Genomic DNA, 14,790 nt, shown 5'->3' with positions numbered 1-14,790 from the left:
GGCCGTCTTCATAAAAGGCCTTCCTAAGATCAATGGAATCTCAGGATCTTCTTCCATGTCTATGACGATAAAATCAACAGGATACCAAAATTTGTCAACCTTGACAAGCAAGTCTTCCGCAACTCCATGAGGATGAGCTGTGGATTTATCTGCTAATGATAATGTCATTCTTGTCGGCTTCAAATCATTGATTCCTAATCTTCTCACCATAGACAATGGGATCAAATTAATGCTAGAACCGGTATCTACCAAACCTTTGCCTATGTGAACATTTCCAATAGACACCGGTAAGGTTACCCGCCCAGGATCATTTGATTTTATCGGAGTAGTGCGTTGAATTAACGCATTACAACAAGAGCTCACCGTTACTACCTCCGGATCCAAGAATCTTCTCTTCTTAGTGATGATGTCTTTGATGAATTTTGCATACATCGGCATTTGCTCTAATGCCTCGGAAAAAGGAACATTGATTTGCAACTTGCTAAAAATGTCCAAGAACCGAGCATAGTGCTTTGCATCTTCTTTCTTTGACGGACCGGGAGGGTAAGGTAATTTCTTCACTTGTATAGAATCATCCACCTTCTTCTTTCCCTTTTCACTCACACTCAATTTTTTTCTCTCTTTTTCTACAACTTTCTCAAGAGTTTCTTTTTCCACTAATTCTTTCTCTTTCTCATTTTCAACTAAATCACCCTCAACATTTTTTTCTACTTCAATCACCCTATCTTTTTCACTCTCAACAATTTCCTCCTCAACTATCTCTCCTACACCCATATCAATATTTCTACCGCTACGAGTTAGAATTGACTTACAATGCTCACGAGGATTTTCTTGTGTAGTAGCCGGAAAAGGACCTTTGTTTTGATCGGCAAGTTGCTTTGACAATTGCCCGACTTGAGTTTCAAGGTTCTTAATTGCGGCATCCGTACTCTTTTGGCTTGCAATTTGCAATTGCATGAATTGGCTAAGAGTGTCCTCGATAGAAAGCTTTGTTTGTTGAGGTTGTTGATTGTAACCGCCTTGATAAGGATTTTGACGATTCGATGGGCCCGCTTCCGGCCTCCATCCTTGTTGATAACCTTGATTACCTCTTTGTTGGTAACCTTGGTTATTGTTGTAAGGTTGTTGTTGTTGTCTTCCACCATATCCTTGATTAGGATTAGACACATAATTCACCTCTTCACCCGGTGGAGGACAAAAACCTGTTTGATGGTCACCCCTACACAATTCACAACACATCACATGTTGATTTTTAGAAGGGCTCCCATTTATCTCTTTGATTTGTTGAGGGAGTTTTGACATTTGTTGAGTGAGCAATTCTACTTGTTGTGTCAATAACTTGTTTTGAGCAAGTATTGCATCACTAGTATTCAATTCAAGAACTCCCGGTTTTCTTTGCAATGCACTACGGTTGTGTTGCCCTTGATGATCATTCAAAGCCATTCTATCAATGATAGCAATCGCTTCTTCAGCAGTTTTTGACATCAACGAACCACCCGCGGTAGCATCTAAAAGAGTTTTTGGTTGAGGTTGGAGTCCATTTCTAAAGATATGGATTTGAGACAATTCATCAAACCCATGACCTTTGCATTTTCTAACCATGGACTTGAACCTCTCCCATGCTTCATTGAGAGATTCATTCGAACCTTGAGAGAACACCGCAATAGAAGTTTTCGCTTCCATGAACCTATTGTGAGGAAAGAACCGATCCAAGAACTTCTCTTCTAACTCGTTCCAATTTGTCATGACATTATTAGGTTGATCAAGGTACCATTCCTTAGCTTTTCCAATTAAGGAATGAGGAAAAAGTCTCCTGAACACCTGCTCTTCTTGGTCTTCCGGAGCACCTATTGTTCCGGCAATCTCGTAGAACTTTGTTAGATGAGTAAATGGATCCTCGTGATCTGCCCCTGTGAACGGATTTTGGTATAATAATTGAAGTAACCCCGTCTTCATTTCGGAGTTTCTTCCATTGGCCTGATCACGAGCAAATTGTGCATTGAGACGAGGGCTGTTAACACATGGCCCTCGAGGTGGTGGTGGTGGATCCGCAGCCATTTCTCCCTCAACCAAGTTTTCAACCGGAGTTGAAGAAGAAGATGCTTCTTGTTGTTGTCTTCTTTCCCTAGCTAGTTGTCTCCTCCTACGAGTTTTGCTATTCTCTCTACGAGCAGTCCTCTCAATCTCAGGATCAAAAAGGAGTTGATCTGCAGGTACACGTCCTCGCATAAACTGTAATCTGAAAAACTAACCAAGCAAATTAACAAACACAAGGAAAATAAATTTAGAAACAAGATATTAATTATAAGACTCAATACAAAACAAACTATTGCAATGCTTGCAATATCTAAACAACAATCCCCGGCAACGGCGCCATTTTGTTGAAAGAGTATTGTGGTGTACTTTTCGATATTATCGTCTCCACAGGGATTATTGCGATATCACCGCCGTTCTATAGCCTATTTTGTCTTGAGTTAATGTTACTTTAGTTTTAGGTTTGCAAAAGATCATTCAATTCTTTTAGTAGCAAAGAGTAAATTAATGAAAGTTCTAAGTTAAAGAATATGTATCAAGATTCGATTTCATCGACCTAAATTTGCATGTTTCCTTATAAATAGATGCTTATGAACTTGCTAACGATCAATATAATTACGTATCGACACCTATATCGTCCGTGTCCGCAACGATATAGTTAGATTTACCGTATTGTTTAACCGACGATTTCTCCACCGTTTAAACAATACAAATAACGTTTTAAGAACCGATACTTAGTAAACATCAAACTCTAAATCCATGTCTGCAACTTATAGTTTGAAAGATGATTAGTTAAGTCTAGATACAAACATTGATGTCTCAAACATTTATACCAAAGGAAAAGCTTTAATAAACAAACTAAACCATCTATATTGATCATCACTTGTTCATACACATATATTCACAAGAAAAACATACAAAAGGCTAGGAAGATTACATCTTATCTTGATACAAAAGTGGTTTAGCTATCCATGAGAATGGTAGCTTGCACAAGAAGGTAAGGATGAAGATCAACAAGCATCAAATGGCGATTAATCGACGATCAAGGCTTCCAATCTTCAACTCTATATTTGCTACAGTGTATATTGCTCTTGTTTCTCTCTAAAATATCTCCAACTCCTTTCTAAAATGATCTGGCCCATAAACAAATAAACAAAGTTTCGCAGACCGCGCTTAGCGCGGTGCAGCCCGCTAAGCGCGCTATCAATAAATGCTTAAACCGCCCAACCGCGCTAAGCGGGCTCCAGACCTCGCTTAGCGCGGAACTCTCTGCCAGAACTTCCTTCTTTTCTTCAAAAGCGCGCTTAGCGGGCTCAACCTCGCTTAGCGCGCTACCTCTTTTCAGCAATCCTTGGCTTTGGTCTAGGAGCATCTTCAAAGTGCTTTTTCCATGGTCCCAGCTTCCAATTATCTATAAAAACTACAAAATCCAACATAGATTGCAAAGATAAGAACTATTCAACAATAATATAAATATAAGAATAAATATATACCAAATGACAATAAAATACTACTATTAACCACAAAAAGACTTGAGAGTTACCAAAAATTACCTAAGATATTTACACAAATTGGTAACTAACAACTCTCCCCAACTAAACCTTTGTTTGTCCTCAAACGAAAACAAACACAAAAACAATCAACAAGCAAAACCAAGAGAGCACAAGCTAAGACAAGAACAAATGGGTGGTTCAAATTCCATAAGCACACAAGCAACATCTCACCCTTGCTCAAATAATACCATGCTTGAGATACTAATACTAAATACACAATTGATGTAAACAGCTCCTAAAACAAAATAAGTTCAAAATTGAATCACAACCTACACACTTCTCTAGTAAGAGACAAAATTGAGGACCTAACACTCACACAACAATGTCGCCAACATCCAGAATTAATTATGCAATCATCTACACAACATTTATATAAAAAGCGTAGAAGCAAGAATCACAAAGACTTAAGGGTTGAAACTTGGGTTGGTTAACAAGGAAGTGTCATTTCTCAAGGCCATTGAAACAAAAGGGGTCAATTCCTAAGAGAGCATTCAAATCATGATTAAATCCACACATCCTTATCAACCGATCACACAATTTTATTGCTCAAGAGTTCATCTTTTTATTTTAAAAGAACTAGCTATATACTAAGCTCTTCTCTTTTCTCTTTTCTCTTTTTCTTTTTTTTCTTTTTTCTTTTTCTTTTTCTCTCTTGAGCAATTATTTATTTTCTTCTACACACCAATACAACCAAGATCAAAATTTTATTCTCCCCAACTTGAATATTACCACCACATAATCACGAATGCTCCCTATTCTAAGGCGAAAAGGAATCAATCCTAACCACATTTCATGGTACTTTTCAAGGTTCAAAGAAAGTCATCAAGATTCAAATCAAAAATCGGCAATTATAAGGCATGACATGATACCGATTGAATCTTGGCAAAATGGCTCAAAGTGGTTAGCAAATACTCACACACTCACCGGGTAGGTTATATTTGGAAGAGAAGTTATACTCGTAATGCGAAACAAAATGCTTTGATCACTTTCATGCTTTACACAATTAAAATAAAAAACGCAAGATTAAACATAATAAACACGAGTTAAACGCACATTGTTGGTAACCACAAAATAATATATATATGTACAATGGAAAGGCTCCTCACACTAGTTTTAGAACTAAAATGATTCATTATTGAACTATATTTGTTAAAGAAAATATGACATCTCAATTGTACAGTTACAAGCATCTCATTCATGGTATATTTAAAAGAACGGTAGAAATGTACCTTGCACGTGCTAATTTCACACTATATCATCACCGCCCCAATTGGTTGTAAAAGCTTGCTTCAACAAAGGAAGCACTTTCACAAGAACAACAACAAAAATTTAAAAACACAATTGCATATGTATATAGAAATAAAAGCAATTAAACTAAAAACTTAATAAATTAAAAACAAACACCAACAGGTGTCAAAATATCCAAAAAGGCATAGCAATGCCTAAGGTTCAAAATACCTCATCCTATAAAAGGACGGAACAAAAACTACATAGCTTAAGTCAAAAATAAAAAAAAAACTAGCACTAAACATACTAACTAAACATACTAAGTATCAACTAAAAAGAACTACTCATTCTCATCATCATCTTCCACATTCTCATTCTCGCCACCATCTCCCTCCTCCTCAGGAAATGGACTGACCTCAGGCCAATTAGCATAATCCACCAAATCTTGGCGAGAACTCCACGGATGAGCCACATGGGGCTCCATCATCTGCACCCTCAGCTGAGACATAGCGTCATGCATAAACATGAATGCTCTCTGATGTGCCATATGAAATGCCAAGTTCTCCTCTCTATCAGGATCACTACGGCGGCGAGCAGGGCGAGCAGCAGCAACAGGAACAGCAGTTAACCTGGACAAACAATAACGCTCAATAAAAGTATCATCAATAAAAGTGTCAATGGACATAAGCCCCTCAGAAGGAATTTGCACTCTAGCTCTCCTGCACAGATTCATGATCAAACCCGGGAATATCAACTTGCACGGGGCACGATCACCATGGCGAGTTCCACTCAAAGCAACCCTCTTCAGCTCATTCGCAATAATGCGAGTAATATCAATCGGCTCATGCTCAATCATACGAGCAACCAAAGCAGCAGACTCAGCAGGTAAAGAAGAAGTGTGACTCCTAGGCCTCAAATTATGAAGGACCACAGACATGAGAATCTGAGCATTAGTAGACAACGACTTCCTAGAGAATTTCTGGGGCTGCTGTGAAGGATTAAGATCATAAGATTGCCCAACCGAACACAAGACCTCCCTCAGATGCTCCCAATCAAAATTACCCCTTGCCAATTGCACATGATACCCACACAGCTCACCATCCTCAAAAGGTAATTGAGTTCCAAGAAACTCACGGATAGCTTGACGAGAAAAATCAATTTCCTTACCACGCACCCAAGTTTTGAACTCAAAGGGAACACCTTCAACCGGAAATTCTTCATTTGGAACGGCATTAGCATAGAACTCTCTTACAATCTCCAAATGAAACTTAGGTGCAGGCTCACAAAGTCTAAGCCAACCATACTCCTCAATGGTGCGATGACACCACCCATAGGTTCCCTCAGGATTGATCCTCACAATTCGCTCTGGCCACCATGTCCTAACCTCTAACTTCTTATACCTCGCCTCCTGAACATGACTTTTAAAACGGTTTTGATTAAACGGAATAGCCCTAGGTGCTTGAGAAGAACTGCCACCTTCGGTTCCGGTCTTTCTTTTCTTAGAGCCCAGGAATTTCGGTCCCATCTGAAATAATTAGGAACACGGCACCACAAAACCAACATGTTAACACAATACATAACAAAAATTAAACAGCCACAACAAGAATTAAAACAACAGATCACTCCTCCTGCATCACCAGCCATCACCAGTAAGTGATGTGCTTGATATGCTTGCACTATTATAAAATTGACCTTTCGTAACACAATATTACTACGACCTTTCTGTTAACCGTGGTATAAACTTGTAGGTGGGTGCTTTTTTTTGTGTTTACTAAAAGAATTTTCACTGCGGTCATAGATAACAATCATAGTAAATTAAAATGTTGTTAGTTACCAATTTGTGTAAATATCTTAGGCAATTTTTGGTAACTCTCAAGTCTTTTTGTGGTTAATAGTAGTATTTTATTGTCATTTGGTATATATTTATTCTTATATTTATATTATTGTTGAATAGTTCTTATCTTTGCAATCTATGTTGGATTTTGTAGTTTTTATAGATAATTGGAAGCTGGGACCATGGAAAAAGCACTTTGAAGATGTTCCTAGACCAAAGCCAGGGATTGCTGAAAAGAGGTAGCGCGCTAAGCGAGGTTGAGCCCGCTAAGCGCGCTTTTGAAGAAAAGAAGGAAGTTCTGGCAGAGAGTTCCGCGCTAAGCGAGGTCTGGAGCCCGCTTAGCGCGATTGGGCGGTTTAAGCAATTATTGATAGCGCGCTTAGCGGGCTGCACCGCGCTAAGCGCGGTCTGCGAAACTTTGTTTATTTGTTTATGGGCCAGATCACTTTTGAAGTTGGTTGGAGATATTTTTAGAGAGAAACAAGAGCAATATACACTGTAGCAAATATAGAGTTGAAGATTGGAGGCCTTGATCGTCGATTAATCGCCATTTGATGCTTGTTGATCTTCATCCTTACCTTCTTGTGCAAGCTACCATTCTCATGGATAGCTAAATCACTTTTGTATCAAGATAAGATGTAATCTTCCTAGCCTTTTGTATGTTTTTCTTGTGAATATATGTGTATGAACAAGTGATGATCAATATAGATGGTTTAGTTTGTTTATTAAAGCTTTTTCTTTGGTATAAGTGTTTGAGACATCAATGTTTGTATCTAGACCTAACTAATCATCTTTCAAACTATAAGTTGCAGACATGGATTTAGAGTTTGATGTTTACTAAGTATCGGTTCTTAAAACGTTATTTGTATTGTTTAAACGGTGGAGAAATCGTCGGTTAAACAATACGGTAAATCTAACTATATCGTTGCGGACACGGACGATATAGGTGTCGAAACGTAATTATATTGATCGTTAGCAAGTTCATAAGCATCTATTTATAAGGAAACATACAAATTTAGGTCGACGAAATCGAATCTTGATACGTTTTCTTTAACTTAGAACTTTCACTAATTTACTCTTTGCTACTAAAAGAATTGAATGATCTTTTGCAAACCTAAAACTAAAGTAACATTAACTCAAGACAAAATAGGCTATAGAACGGCGGTGATATCGCAATAATCCCTGTGGAGACGATAATAACGAAAAGTACACCACAATACTCTTCCAACAAAATGGCGCCGTTGCCGGGGATTGTTGTTTAGATATTGCAAGCATTGCAATAGTTTGTTTTGTATTGAGTCTCATAATTAATATCTTGTTTCTAAATTTATTTTCCTTGTGTTTGTTAATTTGCTTGGTTAGTTTTTCAGATTACAGTTTATGCGAGGACGTGTACCCGCAGATCAACTCCTTTTTGATCCTGAGATTGAGAGGACTGCTCGTAGAGAGAATAGCAAAACTCGTAGGAGGAGACAACTAGCTAGGGAAAGAAGACAACAACAAGAGGCATCTTCTTCTTCAACTCCTGTTGAAAACTTGGTTGAGGAAGAAATGGCTGCGGATCCACCACCTCGAGGGCCATGTGTTAACAGCCCTCGTCTCAATGCACAATTTGCTCGTGATCAGGCCAATGGAAGAAACTCCGAGATGAAGACGGGGTTACTTCAATTATTATATCAAAATCCGTTCACAGGGGCAGATCACGAGGATCCATTTACTCATCTAACAAAGTTCTACGAGATTGCCGGAACAATTGGTGCTCCGGAAGACCAAGAAGAACAGGTGTTCAGGAGACTTTTTCCTCATTCCTTAATTGGAAAAGCTAAGGAATGGTACCTTGATCAACCTAATAATGTCATGACAAATTGGAACGAGTTAGAAGAGAAGTTCTTGGATCGGTTCTTTCCTCACAATAGGTTCATGGAAGCGAAAACTTCTATTGCGGTGTTCTCTCAAGGTTCGAATGAATCTCTCAATGAAGCATGGGAGAGGTTCAAGTCCATGGTTAGAAAGTGCAAAGGTCATGGGTTTGATGAATTGTCTCAAATCCATATCTTTAGAAATGGACTCCAACCTCAACCAAAAACTCTTTTAGATGCTACCGCGGGTGGTTCGTTGATGTCAAAAACTGCTGCAGAAGCGATTGCTATCATTGATAGAATGGCTTTGAATGATCATCAAGGGCAACACAACCGTAGTGCATTACAAAGAAAACCGGGAGTTCTTGAATTGAATACTAGTGATGCAATACTTGCTCAAAACAAGTTATTGACACAACAAGTAGAATTGCTCACTCAACAAATGTCAAAACTCCCTCAACAAATCAAAGAGATAAATGGGAGCCCTTCTAAAAATCAACATGTGATGTGTTGTGAATTGTGTAGGGGTGACCATCAAACTGGTTTTTGTCCTCCACCGGGTGAAGAGGTGAATTATGTGTCTAATCCTAATCAAGGATATGGTGGAAGACAACAACAACAACCTTACAACAATAACCAAGGTTACCAACAAAGAGGTAATCAAGGTTATCAACAAGGATGGAGGCCGGAAGCGGGCCCATCGAATCGTCAAAATCCTTATCAAGGCGGTTACAATCAACAACCTCAACAAACAAAGCTTTCTATCGAGGACACTCTTAGCCAATTCATGCAATTGCAAATTGCAAGCCAAAAGAGTACGGATGCCGCAATTAAGAACCTTGAAACTCAAGTCGGGCAATTGTCAAAGCAACTTGCCGATCAAAACAAAGGTCCTTTTCCGGCTACTACACAAGAAAATCCTCGTGAGCATTGTAAGTCAATTCTAACTCGTAGCGGTAGAAATATTGATATGGGTGTAGGAGAAATAGTTGAGGAGGAGATTGTTGAGAGTGAAAAAGATAGGGTGATTGAAGTAGAAAAAAATGTTGAGGGTGATTTAGTTGAAAATGAGAAAGAGAAAGAATTAGTGGAAAAAGAAACTCTTGAGAAAGTTGTAGAAAAAGAGAGAAAAAAATTGAGTGTGAGTGAAAAGGGAAAGAAGAAGGTGGATGATTCTATACAAGTGAAGAAATTACCTTACCCTCCCGGTCCGTCAAAGAAAGAAGATGCAAAGCACTATGCTCGGTTCTTGGACATTTTTAGCAAGTTGCAAATCAATGTTCCTTTTTCCGAGGCATTAGAGCAAATGCCGATGTATGCAAAATTCATCAAAGACATCATCACTAAGAAGAGAAGATTCTTGGATCCGGAGGTAGTAACGGTGAGCTCTTGTTGTAATGCGTTAATTCAACGCACTACTCCGATAAAATCAAATGATCCTGGGCGGGTAACCTTACCGGTGTCTATTGGAAATGTTCACATAGGCAAAGGTTTGGTAGATACCGGTTCTAGCATTAATTTGATCCCATTGTCTATGGTGAGAAGATTAGGAATCAATGATTTGAAGCCGACAAGAATGACGTTATCATTAGCAGATAAATCCACAGCTCATCCTCATGGAGTTGCGGAAGACTTGCTTGTCAAGGTCGACAAATTTTGGTATCCTGTTGATTTTATCGTCATAGACATGGAAGAAGATCCTGAGATTCCATTGATCTTAGGAAGGCCTTTTATGAAGACGGCCCGAATGATGATCGATATTGATGATGGCTTAATGAAATTAAGGTACCAAGATGAAGAATTATGTCTTGATCTCTTTGAAGCCATCAAGCATCCTAATGATGAGGATGATTGTTTTAGAATCGATGCTACCGAAAGGGCTATTATGAAAGTGGAGAATCAAATGCACTTGTCGAATCCTCTTGAGAAGACTTTAATGGAAGCTCTCGAAGTTCTCACCAAAGATCAAGAGAAGGAAATTGAAGATTGCTTGAGAAATTTAGAGGCTTGTGAGGAGATGAATCCATTTGAAACTCAAATTGAAGAGTTGAAGGATGAACCTAAAGTTGAAGAGCAAAAGGTGGAGTTGAATGTGTTACCATCTCACTTGAAATACGTGTTTCTCGGTGACAATTCTACTAAGCCGGTTATCATTAATAGTGGTTTGTCTAACAAGGAAGAGCATCGATTGAAGGAAGTGTTGACGAAGAATCAAGAAGCAATAGGATGGGTTTTATCCGACTTGAAGGGTATTAGTCCGGCCTATTGTATGCATAAGATTATGTTAGAAGATGATTTTCGGCCCGTGGCACAACCTCAAAGGCGATTGAATCCAACCATGAAAGAAGTTGTTAGAAAAGAGGTTGTGAAGTTATTAGAGGCGGGGATGATTTATCCCATCTCCGATAGCGAATGGGTGAGCCCGGTGCATGTGGTTCCTAAGAAGGGAGGATTGACAGTTGTGAGAAATGAGAAGAACGAGTTGATTCCTTCGAGAGCGGTGACCGGATGGCGTATGTGTATTGATTATAGGAGGTTGAACCAAGCAACAAGAAAAGATCACTTTCCATTACCTTTTATGGATCAAATGTTAGAGAGGTTAGCCGGAAGAAATTTCTATTGTTTCTTGGATGGTTATTCGGGATACAATCAAATATCAGTGAATCCGGCGGACCACGAGAAAACTGCTTTTACATGTCCTTTTGGCGTTTTTGCATACCGAAGAATGCCATTTGGACTATGTAATGCTCCTGCAACATTTCAAAGGTGCATGCAAGCTATCTTCTCAGATTTGATCGAAAAAAGCATTGAGGTGTTCATGGATGATTTTTCTGTGTACGGGTCATCATTTGACTTGTGCTTGAAGAACCTTGATGTGGTGATGGAGAGATGCATTGAAACAAATTTGGTTCTCAACTGGGAGAAATGCACTTTCATGGTGACGGATGGGATTGTTCTTGGCCACAAGGTTTCTTCAAAGGGTCTTGAGGTCGATCCGGCAAAAATTGAAGTTATTGAAAAACTTCCCCCTCCGGTGAATGTGAAAGGCATAAGGAGCTTCTTGGGACATGCTGGGTTCTATAGAAGATTCATCAAGGATTTCTCCAAGGTCGCAAAGCCTTTGAGTAATTTGCTCAACAAAGGTATGGAATTTAATTTTGATGAATCATGTCTAAAAGCTTTCCTAGAACTTAAAGCAAATTTGACCACCACACCCATAATTGTCGCTCCTAATTGGTCGCTTGAGTTTGAACTCATGTGCGATGCGAGTGACTATGCGGTTGGTGCGGTCTTAGGCCAAAGGAAGAACAAACAATTCCATGCTATACATTATGCGAGCAAAGTTTTAAATGAGGCACAGGTTAACTATGCCACTACCGAAAAAGAATTGCTCGCAATTGTATTTGCATTGGAAAAGTTTCGCTCTTACCTCATTGGTTCTAAAGTTGTGTGTTATACTGATCATGCCGCAATCAAATATCTTCTCACCAAGCCTGATTCAAAACAGAGGCTTATTCGGTGGATTCTTTTGCTTCAAGAATTTGATCTTGAAGTGAAAGATAAGAAAGGTACAGAAAATTTGATTGCGGATCATTTGTCTCGGTTAGTGAATACCGAGGTGACAAACAATGAAAAAGAGGTGAGGGAAGAATTCCCCGATGAAAAACTGTACATGGTACAAGAAGTTAGACCCTGGTTCGCAGATATGGCTAATCACAAAGCATCTGGCTGGATACCGGAGGATCTAACTTGGAATCAAAGAAAAAAGTTTTTAAACGATGCTAATTTCTATGTTTGGGATGATCCTCACTTGTTTAAGTTGAGTAGTGACAATCTTTTGAGAAGATGTGTCGCAGATGAGGAGACAAAAAGCATTTTGTGGCATTGCCACAATTCGCCTTATGGTGGTCATTTTAATGGTTTGCGTACGGCCACAAAAGTCCTTCAATCGGGATTTTGGTGGCCTACTTTGTTCAAAGATGCTTACCACCATGTTGCCTCATGCGACAGTTGTCAAAGAACTGGTGGAATAGGGAAAAGAGAGGAAATGCCCCTCCAAAGTATTGTAGAAGTTGAGGTATTTGATTGTTGGGGTATTGACTTTGTTGGACCATTCCCTTCCTCAATGTCAAATGAATACATCTTGGTAGCTGTGGATTACGTGTCTAAGTGGGTGGAAGCGATTGCTTCACCCAAAGCGGATGGTAAGACCGTGATAAAGTTTTTGAAGAAAAATATATTTTCGCGGTTTGGCTCGCCAAGAGTATTAATTAGTGATGGTGGATCTCATTTCTGTAATGCTCCGCTTGAAAAAGTGTTGGAGCAATATGGAGTAAAGCACAAGGTAGCTACTCCATATCATCCACAAACTAATGGGCAAGTTGAGAGGACCAATCGAGAGATTAAGAGAATTCTTGAGAAAACTGTGTCTAGTTCTAGGAAGGATTGGTCAATGAAGCTTGATGAAACCTTGTGGGCGTATCGGACCGCTTTCAAAGCACCGATCGGTCTTACACCATTCCAAATGGTGTATGGTAAAAGCTGTCACCTTCCCGTAGAACTAGAACATAAGGCATATTGGGCCTTGAAGCTTTTGAATTTTGACCACAAGTTGTGTGGAGAGAGAAGAAAAATCCAACTTAATGAGTTGGAAGAGATGAGATTGCATGCCTATAAGTCTAATTCGATTTACAAGGAAAAGACCAAATTCTATCATGATAGTAAGGTTAGAATGAAGGACTTTAAGGTAGGGCAATTAGTTTTACTTTTCAATTCCCGGTTAAGACTTTTTCCGGGAAAGTTGAAGTCTAAATGGTCCGGACCGTTTTTGGTCAAAGAGGTTAGAAGCCATGGGGCTATTGTGATAGAGGACCAAAAATCAAAGCAAGAATGGGTAGTTAATGGTCAGAGGTTGAAGGTTTATCGAGGATGCGATTTTAATCGTGAAACTTGTGTTTTATCGTTTGGTGATCCTTGATTGCCTTTGACCGTCGAGCTGACCGACGTTAAACAAAGCGCTTATTGGGAGGCACCCCAATTTGTAAATATTCAGCTTGTTTTATGTGTTTTTTACCGTTTATGTTTTTTGCGTTCTGGTCGAGCCAAAATCAGTCTACCGGTAAAGTTACACTTGCTGGTAGAAGAAAAATTTTTCTGTGTTCTGTCAAGGGCGCTTAGCGCGCCACTAGCCCGCTTAGCGCGCTTTTGCAATTTTGGAACCCCAAGTTCCAGAGACTTGCGCGCTTAGCGCGCTTCAGAGCCCGCTTAGCGCGGGTTGGTTTTTCAGAAAAAAAAATATTGCAATTTTGGGCCTTTATGTTTTTGACCCGGCCCAGCGCGTTGCAAAGTGGAGAAAATAGGGTTTTGAGGTCTTGTTGCCTCATTTCCCTCATTTTGCTCTCCTAAAGAAATTTCTCTCTTTGCTTCTCCATTTTTGTGTTGCTTAGCATTCAAATTCCTTGCTTTTCTTCTCCTTCATCTTCACCAAGGTAATTTCTCCATTTCCTTTACTATTTCTTTATGCTTGTTTTATATATTAGGGTTTAATTTTAGTTTAGGAAATAGAAATTTTGTGGTTAGGGTTGTTGTTTTGAAAACTTAGTGATTCAATCTGGTTTCCAGTGCTTTGTGCTTGTTTAGAATCATATTTGGGTGCTGGAAATGCATGGATGAAACCCTGGTTCGCAGGGGATTTTTTCTGCAAATCGCAGAGCCCGCTTAGCGCGGTAGGCGCGCTTAGCGCGGTCTGGGGATTTCAGAAAAATCCCCTCTTCTGCCTGTTTTTGTTTGATGCAGGGGGAGTGATCTTGTTCTTTGATTCATACTAGGGCTGTTTAATTTTTGATTATATAATGTGTTAACATATTGGTTTTTGTGTGCTATTTCTTTAATCATTTCAGATGGGACCGAAATTCCTGGGCTCTAAGAAAAGAAAGACCGGAACCGAAGGTGGCAGTTCTTCTCAAGCACCTAGGGCTATTCCGTTTAATCAAAACCGTTTTAAGAGTCATGTTCAGGAGGCGAGGTATAAGAAGTTAGAGGTTAGGACATGGTGGCCAGAGCGAATTGTGAGGATCAATCCTGAGGGAACCTATGGGTGGTGTCATCGCACCATTGAAGAGTATGGTTGGCTTAGACTTTGTGAGCCTGCACCTAAGTTTCATTTGGAGATTGTAAGAGAGTTCTATGCTAATGCCGTTCCAAATGAAGAATTTCCGGTTGAAGGTGTTCCCTTTGAGTTCAAAACTTGGGTGCGTGGTAAGGAAATTGATTTTTCTCGTCA

The sequence above is a fragment of the Vicia villosa genome, linkage group LG2 (genome assembly GCF_029867415.1).
Source record: "Vicia villosa cultivar HV-30 ecotype Madison, WI linkage group LG2, Vvil1.0, whole genome shotgun sequence".
NCBI classification, from domain to species: domain Eukaryota; kingdom Viridiplantae; phylum Streptophyta; class Magnoliopsida; order Fabales; family Fabaceae; genus Vicia; species Vicia villosa.
Note: the sequence above shows the minus strand (reverse complement) of the source record.